The sequence below is a fragment of the Octodon degus genome, unplaced genomic scaffold (assembly GCF_000260255.1).
Source record: "Octodon degus isolate 3935 unplaced genomic scaffold, OctDeg1.0 scaffold00134, whole genome shotgun sequence".
Lineage (NCBI taxonomy): Eukaryota > Metazoa > Chordata > Mammalia > Rodentia > Octodontidae > Octodon > Octodon degus.
In genome coordinates this window covers 6,101,733-6,122,594 of record NW_004524710.1, presented here as the reverse complement: position 1 = coordinate 6,122,594, position 20,862 = coordinate 6,101,733, and positions in this window count along the sequence as shown.

Here is a 20,862-nt window from a genome sequence, read left to right as displayed (position 1 = left end):
GTGCAAAACAAACATGCACCTGTTCTTGCAGAGAATCTCATGAGCTTCTGTACTACTTAAGTAACTTTTGAAAAAAAAATTCTTTCCACTGCACAATACTGCTCAGACTTGAAGACAAGGCTAAGCTCCTGGGACAAAGACTGCATGCATTCTAAGACTGTCATGATCACCTTAGATTTAAAAGTCACTGTAAAGTTCTGTTGAAGCACACCACTCAACGGGGCTGGCCAAGCCAGTTCCCCCTAAAAAAGTAAGTCAACACTGAGGTCAAGTGACAGCAATCTGCTTAAGCAACTAGACACCTGACAACACATGATTAGTCAGAATGATTCTTTAACTCACTGACCTGAAATCACACTCGAAAACATATTTCCACACTATTTCTTCTTTTTCAGGCCACCCGATGGCTTTGTGTGGTTTTCTGATTATGTCTTTTTTTAATTAATTTTATTGAGAAACAAATAGCTATGAGACAGTTATCTCAAATACAAACCACAAATCTTCCTCTATAAGCTTATTTGGATCTTTCTGTCCTACCTCTCAAACATCATCTACAGTAGCCTCCTTTCAGTCCCTTGAAAGTGTTTTCTTTCAGTATGGCTTGCGCATCCCCTGTTTGGTCTACCTGCCCATCTCTAAACACATGCATACATGAATCCTCAATCATGCCTTACATCCCCATATACTATAGTTGTTTATAGTCACTCTTTAATTTTCAGTTTAGATGTCATCCCTTTATGCTCTTCCTAGGCACCCCAAATAAGTCAGATCCATTAAATTCTTTATTACAGTATTCAACTAATTTGCTTTAAAGCATTTACCATGAATTACAAATGTGTTTCCTTACTTAATTGTTGTTTTCTAACTTCTTTATTGTCTGTTCCTACCAGTAATTTAAAGACTATGCTTTGGATTGAATGTGATTTTTCCTATCAAAACTCATGTTAATTTCACAGTATTTGTTGTCATATGTAGTATTGTCTTCCAACCAGTTATTCATATTGCCAGATATATGCATGTATAATTGGAAGAAAGGAAAAAGGAAACAAATGTTTAAGCAATTAAGAAGAGAAAAAGTACAAACAATTGAAAAAAGGAGATGAAACAGATTAAAATATTGACTGCTTCTTTCCATAAGCCAGCAGAAATACACAGTACAGTTATCAAAAGCATCCAGCTTACACACATAAATACATCTCTTTCCCCTACTCCCTCTCCTGTCCTTCTCCTCAATTCAGTAGAATTCATATTACTTTGTTAAATGAAAATCTGTATCACTTGTAATTTTTTTGTTTTAATTCTAACTTGTACTGTCTTTAAAAAAGAAAAAAAAAACAAAAAAAAAGGGAAAGCAAGGGGATACATCTAAGCATAATATTAGATGTGTATAACAATTATTGTTGATGTTATCATTCATTGGTTGATTCGCTACTTTTTTCATCCCTCAAATATTAGTATGTAAGAAGCTCTGAACTGAAATCACTGGATAAGGGAGGAGGAGGGGAAGTAAAAGAATAAAGATTGCTACAGGTGTGTGTAAGCCACATGAAGTGAATGTAATCACTATGTATTGCAAGCATATACTAATAAAAATTTAAATTAGGGGGGAAAAAACCTCATGTTAAAACGTAGTTCTGTGTAACAATGTGGACAGCATTAGAGTCTAAGAGATGATGAGGTCATGAAGAATGCTTACTGCTTTTCTTGAAGGACAGGACTAGCTGCTGTGGGAGCGGGAATAATAAAGGGAGCTTGACAGCGCCTGGCTTCTCTCCGCATAGGACCCCTTTCTGAGGGTGTTATCTGCCATTCCACTCTCTCGGCCAAGTAGTAGCAACACAACATGAGCCCCGCATCAGATCTGGCTGCCTGCCAGGCTTGAACCTTACAGCCTTCAGAGCTGCCAGCTAAATAAATTTCTGCATAAAAAATTTCTTTATAAAATGCATGGTCTTGAGTATTCTCTTCCAGTAACATAAAGTGGTCTATGACAGACTGTACCTCCAAAACTGGCTGTATTAAGTTGCATATACTGTAAGAAGGACTCAATTTAAAAAATGGACAAATGTGAAATAAGAGAAAAAAGTCGAAAAAGTGACAAAGCATGTATGCAAATAACCATCTCCTAAATATTACATTCAATATCACAGTCTCATATGAGGATTTCTCAATTTTCCTGAGAACTGCATGAGGAATTCACTGAAGTTCCAGGTGTGTAGCTTCCATCTCAGACCAATTAAGCTGAATCTTCAGAAGTGGGCATTTCACATTGTGGTAGTTTTAAAAGTCCTCCAGATAAATCTAATGGGCGACTAATACCGGCATACCGCAGCATTCTCAAATTCAGTGACAGTGGCATCTCCCGGAGTGTCTGGCAGGACACAGCGTTCTGGTTTCCACCCCCAATTTCTAAGAGTGTACACTTTTAATGAGTTCCCAGGTGATGCTGCTGGATAGGAAGCTGACCTGCAAGGGCAGGTATTTATACTTTCATGTAGGTTGCATCATTCTTAACCTTTCCCACTCTGGGAGGAGGAAGAGTGGCTATTTTATGGAGCAAGATGGAAAAGACTGGAATTGAAAATAGCATGATGCTTAATGCAAAGCTGATCACTTCCATTTGCTCACAATCAAGTAGAGATACCAGAAATCACAGAATGCCATTTTCCTGAAGGAGGAGACACCAGGAGAGTCAATGCCCCAGCAACACACTTTGCTCTAACTGTATAGAGAGAATCATGGGGAGAAGCAACCCACAGCATGCAAATGAAGAAAGATGAGGGCATATGGCTATGAAGAACCTATAACTTTTCCACCAATGTAATCATAAACTCAATACTTGTATAATCTCAATAACGCTATCTTTGCATAGACTGATTTCCATTTGTGGTTTTAAGAACTATCTTTACATCTGCATGCAGCATGCTGCCTGTTGGATGTCAGTGAGTTAACATGCACTCAGAGTAGCAATTAACTGTGCCATTGCTTTAAACTTTCCCTTAATGCTTAATAGTTATGCTTCATCCTCAGTGTTTCAGTACTATAAGAGGGCCCGTTTCCTGGGCAAAGGCAGGGGATGCAATGCACCTTTAAATGCAGCCAGGCTGAGCTGCTCACTTAAGAGCTTCAGTACATCATCTTGCAATCACATATCTCAGAATAATTTATACAATCAATTAAAGAGCATTATCAAGGGATGATTTGACAACTGTTGCCATGCCAACCGGTGAAGTAGACAGTGCCTCTGTGTTTAAAGGCTGCACCTGGTGAGGCATGGAGCAGATTTTGAGGACTCAGACAGAATCACATATGTCCAAAGGTGTGGAGGGAACATGATTTAAAGCTTTGATGTTGTGCCATTTTTACTGGCAAAAGGGTGTTGATGGTATGTTGTTCACTTTCTCATTAAAATTCTGTCATTTTTCACAGTGTTCTGCATTCAGAGCTGAAAACTGAAGTGAGAATGCACTTTACAGACTGATAAAATATGATAGCAAAATGGATGATGTTCATTTGCAGGCTGAATTAATTTTTTAAAAAAATGTTTGTGTCAGTGCATTTATGAAAAGCCCATTAATCAGGCACAACTTTATCAGCCTTAGTGGATATATTTTAAACACTTTTACATTAATAATTAAAATTTTGGATGGCAAATGGCTTCCAGTGCATTGAACTAAAAAGGATTTGGAAGCAGTCACTAGAGAACAGAAGCAGAAAGCACGCTTCCAATGCTGATACGGTGCCTGATTTCTTAACGTCAGTGGATATAATGAAATCAATAATCCTTAAAGACTGCAAAACAGGCTGGTCTGTTTGCTCTCCAGGTTATCTCCAAAGCCAAGGGAAGTCCATGAGGATTCCCAAGTATGGACGCTGTATTAGTAAGCAATATGAATGAAGTGTAGTTTATCTCTATGGAATTGGTAAGTCTGTTCTCTCCCAGAAAGCCATAATTTCTTGCCTTATTATGCTACTTCTTTTTATTATACTAACATCATTAAAGCAACATATGATAATTAATGTGTAACAGATTCATGGCCATGATATCTTTTTGATAGTGCAATGGTTGTACTCTTAGACTCAGAAGATTCTGTGTTTGAATCTCCACGCTAACTCTTGCTGTGTGACTATGGCTAAGTGATTTGACTTCTCTCTGCCTCAATTTCCTTCATCTATACAGTGAAGATAATTGAATTTACATCTTAAGAATTTGATGAACACTAAATGAGTTCCAGTGTGCAAAGACTCAAGTCAGTGCCTAAAGTGTTTAACCTCATGTCTGTTTATAACTATCAATGTTATTATTTCACCTTAGCTTTTCTATTAATAATGGGTGAGGCCATTTTCACTTACCATGCAGAACTTCAGTTGAGATGAACTGGAAAATAAATTACAAAGCCAAAGGAATGATTTGCTGGCTGAAGGGAGTTTTTACAAGAAAAATTAGAAAGAGATTAAAAACTCATAAAAATACAATGAAATAAAAGTTATTAGATGAAATATAGGAGCCTTGCTCTTTAATGTTTCATAGTAAACTACGCTTTCTTTTTACCATTATCTCTTTTTCAGGGTGTAACTGGTACCAAACTAGGATAGTAGGATGTTTGTAGAAGCCAAGATTGTTCAGAAGCAGACTCTTTAAAGACAAATAGCCATCCCTGAGGGCAGGTCCAGAGCCATTTTCCAGTACAGATGTGTTGAGAGGCTTGGTTGGGGGCTGGATTGTGAAGCCTGATGTCTTTATACCCCACTTCCAGGAGGAGAAGGAACTTTTCCTTGCTTGAGGGAACAGATGACACCAAAGAATTGATGCTCTGGTTTGAGAGTAAGTTAAAAAGAGAAATGTAATCCTACATTTTTGGGCAAAAATAATAGTGAGATCTCAGTGTACAACATAGAGCAGACCTTTGCTCGTGCCCATCCACGGAGGACTTGTGCTAATTTCCTGTGTAGCTGGAGACAAGGCAGTGCTTTGAATTCATTCTCCAGATCCTTGCTATGTGTTTGACTGCTAATAGCAAGATGTCTTTTAGACTCTACCTTCCATTCCTTGAAACATGAAATGCAAAAACAGCAGTCATTTTATATAACAAGAATCTTCGGAAAGCATCTTGGCTGATCCGAAACCTGAATATAAGAATAAATGTTAGCTATCTGACAAACTTTGATTTTAATGCTGTCAACCTTCAATGTCAAAAGCTCATGTTGAAATGAAAAAATAATTTATGTACTGTTGCCAGCAGGAAAGATTCTCTTCATACATGTCTTTGAAAAATGGCATTAGAAGTATGCTAATACTGGCTTGGTTTTGAAAGCTACTCAAGACTTACCAAAAGTTGGACACAATCAGTATTTATAGATATGTTTCTATATGCACCTATTTGTATACAACCGTTTAAGATATAGGCACTATATATAATACATAAATGTGTGAGTAAATGATTAGGACTTTTATATATGGTCACACTACCTAAAGATTTTATTCAAAGCATTAGTCTTTAGCTCTTGTTCTTCAGTTGGCCAAATATTATTTTGCACAGTCAATTTTCCAGGCTGCGTTTACCTGTGCTAGATGTCTTCCAACAATTTCCTTCCTTTCTTTCCGCACTCTCTCAGAATCCTTTGGCTCTCTTTCCATCTCCTGGACAAAGGAGAGATGGGAACAGTAATCATGTTGCAGTAAAATTCACAGATTTCTGAAGCCTAGCATAAGAATGAGGAGAGGCACTGGGGCAAAGAGCTGAATATTTCTGACATGACACTGAGTTTGCATTAATCACCAGTCACTGTTCAAGACACTGAGGTTGTATCCCTGCCTACAAGACAAGTTAGAGGGTGTGTGGGAAGCTCTCCCTCAAACAAATGTGAAAGCTGTAGGCAAAGGGATTTCAAAACCAGTGGTTAAAGGAAATGAAATACACATGGAAAGACAGACAGAGATAAAATGTGAATTTACTTCAAAGTTACTTTACGACATACAGATGACTCAACTTAAAAAGAACTGAAACACAGAGTAATTATGAATTTGCTCATAAGACAAAAATATGCTGAAGGACTTGCAAACACTGGTCTTGCGTATAGCCCTTATCTACCAGTTTACTAATCTTTGGGGTCTTTCCTCTTCAAATGTCAACATGAAAACTTTGAAAAGAAAATTTGTTTGTGCTGATTACGTGATCATGCTATGCAGCACTTGCTTGTATTTCCTTTCAGATTTTTAAGACCATGAGGGCAAGAAACATCAATCCACTTTAAATTCCACCATACCAAGTGCACTCAAAGGGTGATGAATAAGTGATTTTATTTCTAAAATGTCTTTTAAACATTATGAGCAGAAATCATATTTACCAAACTTGCATTTGATTTTTAAATGTATTTTGTATGATTCACTCTGCTTTTGCAAAACTAGAGCTCATGCATCATCCAGTTTAGGTCCAACGTATTACTGAGGAGACACAGATACAGATACTATTAATAATGTAAACATAGAATTTTTGATCCAAAATTTTGTCCTTAATCATTTTAGTTGGTTTCCCCAGCAAACCTCTGAATGAATTTGATGAAAGAGAAGAGAAGCAAACCATAACTGTGTTATTTTCACTGAACAGTGAGTGTTACAACTAATACTATTGTCACTTTAAAATTTACGCATTTTGTAATATGGAGATACTGAGATTCTAAGAAGCTAAATAGCGTAGATTGACTAGATACTTTTATGGGAACTTCTATCTGGAGCTGTCTCACTCAAATCACTGTGACTGTAGCTTTGAACACCACTGAAGAGAGTATCTATCCATTTGCTTGGTGAGTAGGTACTTAGGTTTGGCTCTTGCCTACTACCAAACTAGATAGTAGGGCAACAGAAAGAAGTGTAGAGAGACATACAACAGAGGTAAACAGTAATAGTGTGGCTTTAGAACAGTAAATGGTATGAGATCTACACTATAGGGAAGAGCAAAACACAGTGCCAAAGAGCAAGAGGATGATGTGTTTAACATTTGTGCAAAAAAAGACAGAACTCTGAGTGGCAGTGTTTGTGGACAATGCAAGGGAGACAGCACAATTATCCTGATAGTTGCAAATGAAACAACTATGAAGAGTAATGCTGAAGACCACGGTTCTAGGAGTTTCGCCCCTAATTCAAATGAATCAATACCAGTATAAGTTAGTATATTTTTTTATTCCAGAGCTCATTAAAAATATTTTTATCAGATATATAAAACTCAGAGGCCGTAGTTCTGTGGTGGTCCACTTGTCCAGTACCCAGGAGGCCCTGAGGTCCTCGGCACTGCAAAAGCAATAGCAACACTAAACTCAGAGGCATGATAAAGAAAGGAACATAGAGATAAGGAAACATGGTGAAATGAGTGGATCAATTTCTTAGTTTCTTTTCTCTCGCTGTTGTGCCAAAATACCCACTATCCCCAAGTGAATGGAGGAAAGGTTGATTTGGCTCACAGTTGGTAGAGGTTTCAGTCTATTACAGCTTGTAGCTAACAAAATGGCACTGGTAAGCAAGCTCCTGGTCAGACCAATTTTTGAATACAACTTAACAGAAATTGCCCCTACTAAGTGAGCGCTGCTTTCTGAGCCACAGCCATAAGCATTCTATCTGGATCTTTAGGTGACCTTCCACCAAGACCTTGGCAGAGCACCTCACTAACAAAAGCCCCCTCATCCCTTGATCCCCACTGCTTCCGTGTTACTTTCCATGGACTCCTTCAGTAGGAGACTTTGCTTATCCACAAGGTAGGATGTCCACTTTCTGTGCCAGTGACCCAGCAAGAAATCTGCCTCTAGTAGTGACTGCAACGCATAAGAAAGCCTGTACACTCTCATCAGACCTGCCTACAACTTGCCTACATAAGAGTCCCACAGTCACTTCAAATTCATCATGGTTTAAATGGAATTTATCATCTTAACCCAAATTCCATGCCTGTGACTCCTACACCTACTCAGTAATCAAATTCTGTCACCTAAGCAACCAATAGTGTCACTTCTACTTTCTTTTTGTATGATTAAGTTTATTAACAATTTAATATGCAGTGATACACATCCGTCTTTTTAAATTTTCTAAAAATCTTTATTTCTTTGCTTGTTACAGGGTCTTACTAGACAGCTTGGACTCATAGTGACCCTCCTATCTCAGCCTCCCCGGAGCTGGAATTGTAGGTGTGTGCCTCCACACTCAGTTTCCATGGCCTGCATGGCATGCCTGGAATCCATTCCAAGGCCAGCATGGTATGCTGTACTGGGGACCGAACTCAGGTCCCTGCACTTGCCTGGCAGGTGTTTAGACTGCCGGGCTATCTCCCCAGGCCTACTTCTACCTTCTAATTGTCACTTTTCTACTCCTTTGTCTCTATTTTCATAGATGCTGTCATACAATCCAGGCACTAACCACATTTCACCCAGACTATTTTTACACAAGCTGTTATGGTTTGTGTCTTATTGTCCCATCAAAGTCTCATGCAGTTATGGGGCTGACTTCTAGAATTTGTGATTAATTCATGATCCACAGGGATTATGGCTGTGAGGGCTGCTAGGATTATGGATATGAGTACTGTACCCAGCCTGGGGCAGACAGCCTGAGGAGACAGACTTGTTCTCTGTTTCCATTGTTGCTGCTGCTCCTTCCTTTCACTCTCCTGCTCTTTGCCACTACCATAAATGGCCGCTCTCTGCCATGTGCCACTCTACCTTGAAACCAGTCAAGTATGGACTGAAACCTCCATTAACTGTGACCTAAATAAAGCTTTCCTTCTTTCATCTTGGGTGTTGGGTATTTGCCCCAGCAATGAGAGAAGGGCAACAGAGACACAAGCATTTTTGAGTAACCTTTCCTCTAGACTTACTCCCCACCTTTCATCCCTATCAGGCTACATAAAGCCACCAACATAGTTTTTCTGAAAGCAAGTATGATCTTATTGTCATGTGTCTTGACTTTAGAATGAAACTCTAGTCCTTAGTACAGTTTACAGTGTCTTCCTCTGAATGTCTCTCAATCCATCTTTTCCCCTTTAGTCAGTAATCAAAAGCCTAACCAAATTACGTATTATCTGCTCCTTTCCATAGACCAGCAGAAATGCACTCTAGAGTTGTCCAAACCATCCTGCAGATAATACTTAATTTGTTTCATCTCCTTTTTCAATTGTTTATGCTTTTTCTGTTCTTAATTTCGTATACATTTATTTTTTTCTTCTAATTTTACATGCTTATATGTGGTAGTATGAATAACTGGTTGGAAGACAACACTATGTACTACAGCACATACTGTGAAATTCATATTACTTTGTTTAGTGAAATTCTGTTGACATAGTTTTTTCTATTTTAATTCGAACTTGTAATCTCTTTTTAAAAAGAAAAAAGAATAATTTAATTTAAAAACGCTAACCAGAGTTTTCCACCTTCCTGACTCCTTCCCATAGCCTTATTGGATTAAGCTGACCTACCTGTTTTCTGCATAGTCATTTTGTCCTGTCAGATCTACTTGTTGTTAAGGTGCAGCTCTCTCTTTTCTCTGAATAGTTCTTCATTCTCCCCAGAGACTGGAAAACACTACTTATCTTCAGAGAACTTCTACATTTGTGTTTCATTATACATTTTTGTTCATTTGTATTCTCAATTGCTATATCTAGGCTTCCTTGAGGTCAAAATATTTTTCTTCTTCAAATTTGCATGGCCAAGGAGATAGCTCAGTAGAATAAGTGCTTGCTTGGCAAGCACAAGGGCCTGAGTTCAATCCCCAGTTCTTCCAAAAAAAAAAAAAAAAAAGCCTCTGACATCTCTAACAGTTTCTGGACTATTGTAATTATTAATAAAAATCTGTTAACAGCCTGAATACACAAGAAAACTTATATGTGACCTTTATTAACACACATATACTATGAAGATATCCATGGGTTTTTTTATAACATAATGAATCACTGCCTCCCAATGTTCAGGAGAAAAATAAAGGTAAAGGATTAGAGTACTGAGGGGAAAGTAAATTTGCCAAATGACATGACTAAAAACAGCCTCCTGCTCAATTTTGAAAACTATCTGAAAAACTTGATGTCTTGGTTACTTTTTTTTATTGCTATGACAAAACCCACAAGTTAAAGGAGGAAAGGCTTACTTGACTCATAGTTCATAGAGGTTTTAGTCCACAGTTGGCTGGCACCAAGGTAGGGTGGCACAGCAGACAGGCATCATGAAGGAAAAACAGTTTAGGACAGGCAGAAGGCAGCAAAGCAACAAGCAGTGACCTCAGCTCTTTCTGTTCCTTTTACCTTATCCAGGCTACTTCGGGCAGGTACCACTACACCCTTAATCCTTCTGCCCTTTGTCCTAGCATTGCATCAAGAATCAATTCCAGCATCCCAGACTCTAGATCCATCCATCTCTGAAAAAAGCCCTATCCATGACCACATGAGGCTCTGGGGGGATATCGAGGCACAAGCAATCACACTTGGTATACTATTTTATGAGATAATGATCCAATAAAATGAATATGCATAGACCAAATGACCCACATAATACTCAGAATAATATCTGAAAAACCCAGACCAGGATAAGATTATCTCAAAGACAGTGGATGGTAATTTGAGACCAAATGGCTTTCTGCAGAACAAAACCATTTCTGGTGACTAGCCTGATGTGCGTACAATCAGCAGGTCTGGGATGGTTTCCACAACTTTCCATCATGACACATAGCAAAAGAACCACATCATGGGTAATGAAAAGGTTTCATTCCGGGACAGTCTATCCACAAAAGTACTTGACTTAAGGGTATTAGCTGCATTTGCGGAAAATGGAGCAGAGAAAGATCTTGTCCTGTTGGGGGAAGCCTGAAGTACTTATTTGTCTTTGCTAGCTATGGTTTTTCTGACTTCCTATTTCTAAGAAATAACATTTTTAAAGGCTTATATATTTTTTAAAAGCTCATAAGGGTCTTTATTCATTGAATAGCTCTTATGAAATAATACCATGATGAGTTAAGTGAAAATTAGAGACACATGCCTAAAATTTCCTTGAAAAATACACGTACCCTTTAAAACGAGGGAGGAAAGTGCCAGGAAAAAAATATGCTTTTAATTTGTTTGAGTTGAAAACATTTGAAACATATTTTAAAACATTTGCCAAAGATTTTCCAAAAACCATTGGATTTCTCATAAACCCTAAAAGATTTCTTTCTTTTGAGGAATAGCAGGGAGTAGTGGTTCATTTATTCAAAAATCTTACCTTCAGTTGCCTTTTCCCACTGTTATCTGCTCTTCTTACTTCTAAATTTCTAATTTTGGGTCAAAACTAAAATGTTTATGATCATTTTGAAGAGGGCAAATTATTTCACTTTTCTATAATTTCATTTTTGAGGAAAAATTAATGCTTCTAAAGAACTTCACATGAATATTGAAGCTATTTAAAGAAAAAATGGGGGTTGGGGAGATGGCTCAGTAGAATAAGCCTTTCCCTGGCAAGCTCAAGGGCTTGATTTCAAGGTAGTAAGCTTCACTTGCAGAAAATGGAGCAGGGAATGATCTTGTCCTGTTGGGGGAAGCCAATCCCCAGTTCCCTCCTTCAAAAAAGAAAAAAGAAAAGAAAAGAAAAAATGGGTGATGCTCTTGGTAATTTAAACATTCAAAAGTGAATGACAGACCGAGATATTGTTGTTACCAGAGATCTCCACAAGGGCCGCACTTAAATTTTACCTCTTGGGCTGGAGAGATTCCTCAGTGGCTTAAGTGCCTGCCCAGCAAGTACAAAAATTCTGAGTTTCATCCCCAGTACCCTAAAGTAAAAACAAATAGATGATCAAATAAAATTTACTTCTCTGTGCATTGCATTTTAAATGTATATCAGAATCAACAATGTACTGACAAACACAAATCAAAAGGGACTTTCTCAAGAGAACTACCTCTTCTTTTTTAAAAATTTTATTGAGAAACAAATAGCAATGAGACAGTTTCAAAACCAATTAGTAGGACAGTTTCAATAATTAATATATTATATATTGTTGTTTTCATAGTGGTTTTTCATAGTACAAGATGCAGACATGATATCCTGTCCAAACACTATTAGTATAAATTGTTCTTCTCAGTGAATTAAGAGAAAGTAGCTGTATATCCATCCTAGCTATTTTGTATATACAGATACAAAATGTTCCTTCATTTATATCCCCTTTTTTCATTTAGTTTTGTCAGAGATGGGCATTCCATTACCACTTAAATATTGTAGGTGCGTGAATTCACCAAAATAATCCAATGTAATCCAGTTGTCCATAATAGTAGTGGGTTATCTACAGGACTGACAATGTCAGTAGTTGTTGACTTGAGCCTTTTAGAGCTCAGCATATTAGTATGGCTTTGCTTTTCATACCACATTTTTATATTTTTCTGCTAGATGATTAAGACCAAGATAAAGCAAGACCTATATAACAAGAAATGTAATTTTTGTATCTCACAAGATCAGTCAAATCCCTTCAGATCTTACCCTGAAACCCTATACTGCACTTTGCAGATCCTTTGTCAGTGTCAGCCATGTGAATGAGTCAAGGCCATTGCTTGACCAATTTGCTCACTGTGGAAGCCTGAGAGAATGTTTTCTCTCCATGTGACTCTTCTAATGTGACAACTTCTGATGGGGTCACATGGCCCATTTGCTATCAGAGCAGATTGAGTCACCAAACCTATTGCTTAATTTGTTAACTGTGAGAGGACACTTATAGTCCTCAAGTGCAAACTACTTGGTACTACCATACCACAGAAGGGAGAATCCTAGGCATGGAACATGTTAAAAGGAGGGACAGAGAGTAAGAGTGGGAGAGGAAGAAATTGGAAGAGGAGGAAAAGGAAGATGAATAATGTATTGTGTGGCTGAGGAGATGGCTCAGTAGAATAAGTGCTTCCCTGGCAAGCACAAGGGCCTGAGTTCAATCCCTGGTTCAAAAAAAAAAGGTGTATTGTGTGAGTTTGTGTGTGTTTGTATGCCTGAATGGAAGGGCAGAGAAATGGCTTCAATGACCAAGGGATAACTTTCACTTTGATTTCAGAAGCACCTGGAATAGAATGGAAAGAGTCCTGTGCTGAAATCAAGGTGGTAAGCAGTCAAATCTGACTTCCATCTGTAATTAGGTCATGGAAATATGCTGAAATGTGTCAGCTGTGATTCCTACCCAACCAACAGTGTCCTCAAAGGCAAGATGCTCCAGCTAAAGACCTTGATGGCCAGATGGTAAAGTTTGGAATTTTTTTTTTTATTTCTAATCCTTGAATGCAGCTGCTTGGGCCAACACTTGATCCAAGATCAAGCTATCACTAGAAAATCCAACAATCTTTTATCAAAGAAACCCTGTGATTTCAGACTTAAACCTCTAACCTGATTTAAGATTAGCTGATGGACTTCTTTCTGTTTCCATAATCTGCCTGTTAGTACTAAATCCACTTCAAAATACCATCATACAAAGCTAGAACTTGAAAAACTATGTAAAAGCAACTAGAAGCAGAACTGGCAAATAAAGGGTAACCGTGTCACACTAGTGACAAAGTGCTAGGGCATGAGCCAAGCTTCCAACAGCCTTGGACATGGAGGATGATGTCTGGGTTCCATCTTCCTGGCAAAAGGAACACTTGAATCTTATATTCTTGTTCTTCCCAAGATTTTTCTTACTATTCCACGTGTATCTCAGTAACACCCTTTCACTTAGTTTTCTTTTAGGATAGGAGGGTCATGTTCAGGCTCTATCCAAGACATCTAGATAGATCTTTTCATGACTATGTCTATATTAATGAAAGCTCCTTTATACAATGAGAATCTAGTTGAGACTTTGATAACATCCTTTATGAACAGTTAGGTAACATTCCACCTTTAGTCTTTGTTGAGGGAGGGGCTTCTTCGAGTTATAACATCGCAACAGGCCACTTAGATCAGGCACATCTTGGATAGCATCTTAAATTTTAAGCCAAATTTAGAAATTCACCTAGTGTTTTACCTTAGTGTCTCTCCATCTAGGTTTCATATCTCTTATTCTCTTTTGAATTTCTTACAGTCTCATCTTCCTCTGAGGTCATTGTCAGAAAAGAATCTCTGCCTTTCTTTTTGTGTTCATAGTTCCTAACCCAGCAGCCCTGAGTACCCTGCCTTTCCTTAGTCTGCTTCCTCTTCTTTCTATGCCTTAGTCCTTTTCAAAACACCAAAACAAAACCAGGAGAAAATATGGCTGTAAGAATCATCCTGGAAGCAACTTTTCAAGATGCAAAAAAAAAATAAAAAAAGGAAACATTGCTACTTATGTTTGAAAACTAGATTCTAACACAGAAGATTAGTCTCGTGCTTCTTTGTGCTATATACTGAAGCCATGGCCTACAAGTGTTGGTGAAGATCAGAGAAAGTCATAGAATTGTTTTAATATGAGAACTATATCAGCAGCAGTAAGATTTATGTTTTTCTTAAAAAGGTAATAGACCCAAGGGCTTAATACATCATTTAGTTTTCACAAGCTTAAGAAAGTATTCTTTGCATATTAACACTAAAATGGTGATATGGAAATATTGAACTGTTAGATAAGACTTAACTTGAAATTCCTAAAGGTCAAGCATTTAGCTCAGTCATATGGCATCTGCTTGGGGTCCCGAGTTCAATTCCTGACACTCAGCCGCTGAAAAAAAAAAGAAGAAAAAACCACAAAATTTGAAATATTTGGCACTTTGGCCCTACAATTGACTTTGTACCTCATTTCCTCTTTGAAAACGACCAACCCCACTTCTGCAAGCCTCATCCACATCCCTGCTCAGGCCGGGAGGCCACCATGCACAGTCACTTTATTTGCACAAACAGGGTCGCCAGGCCTTAACTCTCAGGATTCACATGGACAAATATGTCTCTCTTTCCCTGGCACCCCTGAAATCTGACAAAATCTAGACCTTTTTTTTTTTTTTTTTTTTTCAGAACCAGGAATTGAACTCAGACTTTTACGTTGCTAGGCAGGTGCTTGTTTTACTGAACCATCTCCCTGGACCCCCGACCTTTTTATAGATAAATGTGGAGCTAAAGATTAAAGTGCCCACCTTGGCGTAATGATCACCTCGTGCTTAATCAGAGACTAACACAACCAATGTCTATGTCCACATACCAGTATAGGATGACTGCACTGGAATATCCACATGTCTTCTAATTTTTATGTTAGAAACTTATTCTCTAAAAATATTTAGGTTGATAAAACACATCTTATATCAGGACAGTGCATTATATTTTTATAACAGTGGTCTCTACCTTAACAGTATATTTTCATCACCAGAAAAATCTTTAAAGGTACAGATGTCATGGGCCGGGGAGCTGGCTCAGTAGAATGGGCGCTTCTTTGGCAAGCGCAAGGGTCTGAGTTCAATCCTCGGTTCTGCAAAAAATAAAAAATAAAAAATAAAAAATAAAAAATAAATAAAAGTACTGATGCCCTACTCCACCCTCAGAATTGTCATTCAATTGTGATCTAAGCATTAAGATTTTAAATTAAGGGGCCAGGGAGATGACTCAGTGGAATAAGCACTTGCCTGGCAAGCTGAAGGACCTGAGTTAAATCCCCAGTCCCGCAAAAAAAAAAAAAAAAAAATTAAATTAAATCACTTCCCAAATGATTTTAAAATATATCATTTATAAATGGTATACCATTTAAATATACCAGTTAGTCACTACAGTGACTAAAATATGTGCAAGAAAACAGATTCTATCCCATATTATATTAGGGTTAAACAAAACTTATTAACTCAGTAGACAAATATTATGAATTTGGTATGTTTATAAACCTTGATAAAGTTTTGCATTTATAAAATGTGGATAATAATAGCTGTCTACTTGCTGTGTTTGGACATTTATATAAAATATGCCTTAAAAAGCACTTTGGACAATATATGTTAGCTGAGAGGGGTGATACACACTTATAATCCAAGTACATAAAAGGCTGAGGCAGAAAGATTAAGAACTCAAGGGAAGGCTTGGCTACATAGCAAGCTCAAGACCAGCCTGAGTCACATAAAAATAGCCCACTTCAAAAAAGAAGTAAAAGTTTATACATCATTAAAGACTTTTATTCCTTAAGTCAACTATATCACAAGACATATTGTAGGGCAGTTACACACATTATCCACTGTTTTCACAACCTGCAACCAGACAGGAGATGGCTTTTGCCTTCATCCTCCTAGAGTCAAGCGTAAGGTTTGATCCACTGAAGACAACACATCAGACTATGTTGACTGACTGCTTCAGGGCACAGATAAACTAAAGGAAGTACCAGCGGGGGAGAGATGACAATGAAAATAAAAATTGAAGACCAGGATTTGACCTATGCCTCTGTCACTGTTTTTGGCTTGGTGTTTATGGAAAGTCCCCAGCTATACGAGGCCTTGGAAACTGAATCTTCAGGGATCAGTAGTGGTTTAGGCCTCTCCTCATGTGCCCTGCCTTATGCTGGCAACGGGGGTCATGAAGATGAAGACACAGGACCCCTTCTCAGGCTGCTCCAGCATAATAAGAAAGCTTATTTCCTTTGCTGGCTCCTTCCCTGGGCTGAGAAGCATTATTTGTTAGACAATGATAACTGTAAGGCAACAACATCTCATTTCAGAGCTCTTATTGTCATATATTTGCTCCCATCCTTTTAAACAATATTATTAGGGGAAGTAGCCCAATCAAATCTTAGCGAGAATCAAGTAACTGTTAAATTAAAACTGTGAGTTTGATTGAGATGTGACATAAGCTATTAGCTGGGCACAGGAGGTCTGGAGCCGCACTACCTAGACTTGCACTGGGAGTCTATCAGTTACTGCTTGAGCCCTTGGCCGGCTAACTGGACCTCTCTGTACATCATCTGCAGTTAAGGAAGGGCTTTTGGTGAGAAGGAAATCAGTTGATATATATAAAACACACAGGCCAGTGCCAGGCACATTCTAAGTGCTATCTAAGTGTTTATAAACAAATAAGGGACACATTTAGAGAAACTTTCCAGGAAAATGAAAAGTCAAAACACAGACAAAGAAGTGATAATTGATGAAGCAAAGATATAGAAGATTTTTTATAGCACAATTCCAAACAATCTATATCTGAATCTTCTTTGGGTTTAGTAAATGCAAATTTCTGGGCCCTATACCAGAACTACTAATTAGACTTTAGTAGTGGAATCTGGGAATCTAGGAAGTTGTGTTTTGATGGTGTTCCCAGATAATTCTGATGCATTTTGGGGAGATACTTCTCTAAAGCCCTGTTGCTCAGAGTATAGCCTGAGGGGAGCTGCGTTGGCACCACCTGAAGCTTACTAGAGATGCAGAATTTCAGGGCACATCCCAGATCTATAGGATCTGAATCAAAACTCAGGAAGTTTATAAGCACGTTAAAGCTTGAGGAACAATGGGCCAAGGAGATAGCTCAGTGGTCTAAGCACCTGCCTGGCAAGGGCAACGACCCAGGTTAGATCCCCAGTACCGCAGGCCGTATTGGCTCCGAAATCCCAGCTGTACCACTGCCAGCCACCAAAACCAGGCATGGAGGTGCATGCCTGTAATTCCAGCACTGGGGAGGCTATGATAAGAGGATCACTATGAGTCTGAGCTGCACAGTGAGACCCCATACCCAATTAAAAATAAAAAAGTCTGAAGAACAAAAAGTTTGATTCTGGACAACAAATACTTTGGAAATAGAATATGGCTTGAGGCAATTATTAACTTTTGTAATTCTGACCTTACTATTTTGCATGCAAAGGGTATCTATTCCTGCAAGGCTAGAAAGAAAGAAGTGATGAAACTTATTCCTGTGTATTCAGTCACAAATATGTTCAGTGTCTTCCCCATGCCAGGCACTGTTTCAGTACAGGAGAATAAGCCAGATGTGTGTTCTTCCCTATGGAGCACAACAGCTAAGTCAATGGTATGATTGATAAACTGCAATACCCCAGACTTTATCCTGTAGAACTTCACGTCTCAGGAAAAAGTCAATGTGGGCATCACTGGTTGGTAGGCAGAGCGCCATAAAATCACTTAGAAATGCAGGCAAATTCTGTGACTCTGCCCACCCTGGGTGCCAAAGTCTCTGTATCATCTGCAGAAAGCAGCTTGGTAGAAAATAGAGTTCATAAATTCTCCTGGGAGATATTCACAGGCCCTGCCGGGAGGACATGCATCCTTTCTGCCAACATTCCACTGACCACAGCTCAGACGTGTGGCCACCCTAGCAGTGGACTGGGGAATTCAGTCTAGCTGTGTGGTCTTCATGGGGAGGACAGTGGGGTTTTGGTGAGGACAGGGTTCCCCCTGTCATGTTGCAATTACTGTCTAAAGAGCAAGGACACAGAGTATAAGAGAGAAATAAAACTCAAATAGAATAAGATGGATATTAGGATCCAAGTAAGGAACCTGAGTTAAAAAGAGAGATGTGGTACATGAGACATGATCAAGCATATCCTTTTATGAAAGACTTACTTTTCACTGAAGTATTTTGAATGCTAGTTTACCTCATATTTTCAATAATTCTATAAGGTGATCACTACTTCCTCCACTTTATGCATGGGGAAATTCAAGCAGAGAAAGATTAAGGAACACATAGAAGATCGTAAGTATCAGGGTAAGAATTTAAACCCAGGAATTCATGAGCTTAACCACTGACAGCCCTTCTTTGTCTTTGCTGGCCTCCCTCTTCGTGGGTTACAAAGTTCAAGGAGCCATGTGGAAGCTCACAGCACAACAGCAAGCATTGTTTTTACACAGGGAAAAAAAAAATTTACACTGAAGTATAAAACTTAAACTCATTTCCAAAGTATGGCAAATTTTCACCATGGAAAAGCATTTGCTTGGAGTAATGCAGATAGCACTAGCCAAGGAATATCTTCCAGTTGAAAGCAAAATAAACAAATAAATACATAAATACCACCCAATTCTGATTAATTTAAAGTTAACAGGTTATATGGAATGATACCGGAGAGATCATCAGTAACAGAAGGACAGGAAATAAGAGAACCTTCCTTATGTACCTATGGTGAATATTCAATTAGACAATTCGTCCAAGCTTAGTTTCTTCTAGAAGTAGAGCCAAAGGTGGAGACTTATGAACAGGTGGGATAGTTGGGAATTGATTTCAAGGAAACAGAAAACTATCAACTTGACCACCACTGTGAAGAGTCCATTGAATGTTCTCAAAGATGCCTCCCAAAAAGACACACAAACAGTACGTGGATTTCCCTTTCACTTGGTATTTGCAGGAACATCCTGGGTCAGAGAAGCCCCAAGCAAGGAAGCAAGCAGCACCCTCCCAAGGCCAGGCTGCACCTAGTAAGGAAAGTAGAAACATCTTCCTGTAGCCAGAGGAAGAAGTGCCGATAAAGGTCCTCCGGAGAAATTGTTGGTATAGTATTTCATACAGTGTGCTTGGCATACTATGGTGTGACAACTAGAAAATATTGAGTAAATCACTGCTAAGCAACAAGGCACAGCCTTGGCATGTAGACAGAGAAAAGAAAACTACCTGATGTGGGTGGTTTTCCCACCCTGTGGAGGGAGGAAGTGAGGGAGACATTTTTCTGTGGCCCTGAAGAGCCAGCTAAATTGTGTTGTCCTTGAACATGAGCTGAGAGATTTATGGTTAGTAAATGTGCTTGCTTTCTAACAACACTTCAGTTTGATATGAATATTAATTAATAATATTAATTATAATAATGGTACAATTAAATAGGCAGTTCTTAACCCTGAGTGGATAAAATAAATTGCTCAATTGTTCAATCTCTACATTTTCCCCTTGATTGGAAGACTCACATAGACAAGTAGAAATCAACACAGAATCATATGCATGTATAATCCATGCAGCTTCTTTACACAAGGTGTACTTCATTGAAAAAGGATTACAAGAAAGATTAAAATAGAAGCAGGATAATCTCTTAAGAGTCCCCTGGTCAGAGATAATCACCTCGCACCTTTTCGTCTCACAGCAGCAAGACCACACGAGCTGGTTCACAATGAAACACATTTTTCTTGTTAAATCATCATTGAGCACATCTGGGAATCAATACTTAGCAGGAAGGAAGATCAAGCATTTTATCTTAACAGAGATCACTAAAACTTTCTTCAAACAGGCTGGAGGAGGAAAAGGAAAAGAGGGAGATTTTGATCGGTTTTAGTGCTCTTTCCTCTAAAGAATTTTAAGGCTGGTCACATCACAGAAATTTCCTGTTCTCGCTCCTCCCAGGTTGGCATATATTTGACTAAAGTTATGGAACATCTCATTCTTGGAGGGCAGAGTTTTAGAGAATTTGTTGTGTCATAGGAGAGACACTATCAAACAATCATCCCCTTGCTTGACGTGGATATAGTTTGCCATGAAAAATGTGGACAAGGGAGAACCATTATAAAAAGCAAATGGTTTCAACAAATTTGGATTATAATGCCTGACTTTGGCCAATTACAGAAATTACCTGGTTTCTGTGAAGAGTTGATTAGGCAGGAAACAGATGTTTGTTTCAACTCTCCTCGGGCTGATAGAGACAGGGTTGTTTCCATCCAAGCTTGCTGTATTAACTATGGAAACATAAAGGTTACAGCAAACCGCTTTCTTCAAGGATTAAAATGGCTTCATTAAAGAATTAAATTTTGGGGCCAGGGAGATGGCTCAGTGGAATAAGCGCTTCCCTGGCAAGCGCAAGGGCCTGAGTTCAACCCCTGGGTTCTGCCAAAAAAAAAAAAAAAAGATCTATCACAACAGGGACAAATTGGAACCACACCCGGTCATGGATTCCCGTCCTTCACTGCCAGTCCCCAGCTTTACCAGTAGGAGTGCCTGTGTGCCCCACAAGATAGACACTCGTTGATTTACCTTCCTCTCTGGCAGCCATACCTCAGCCTCCAGAAGAGT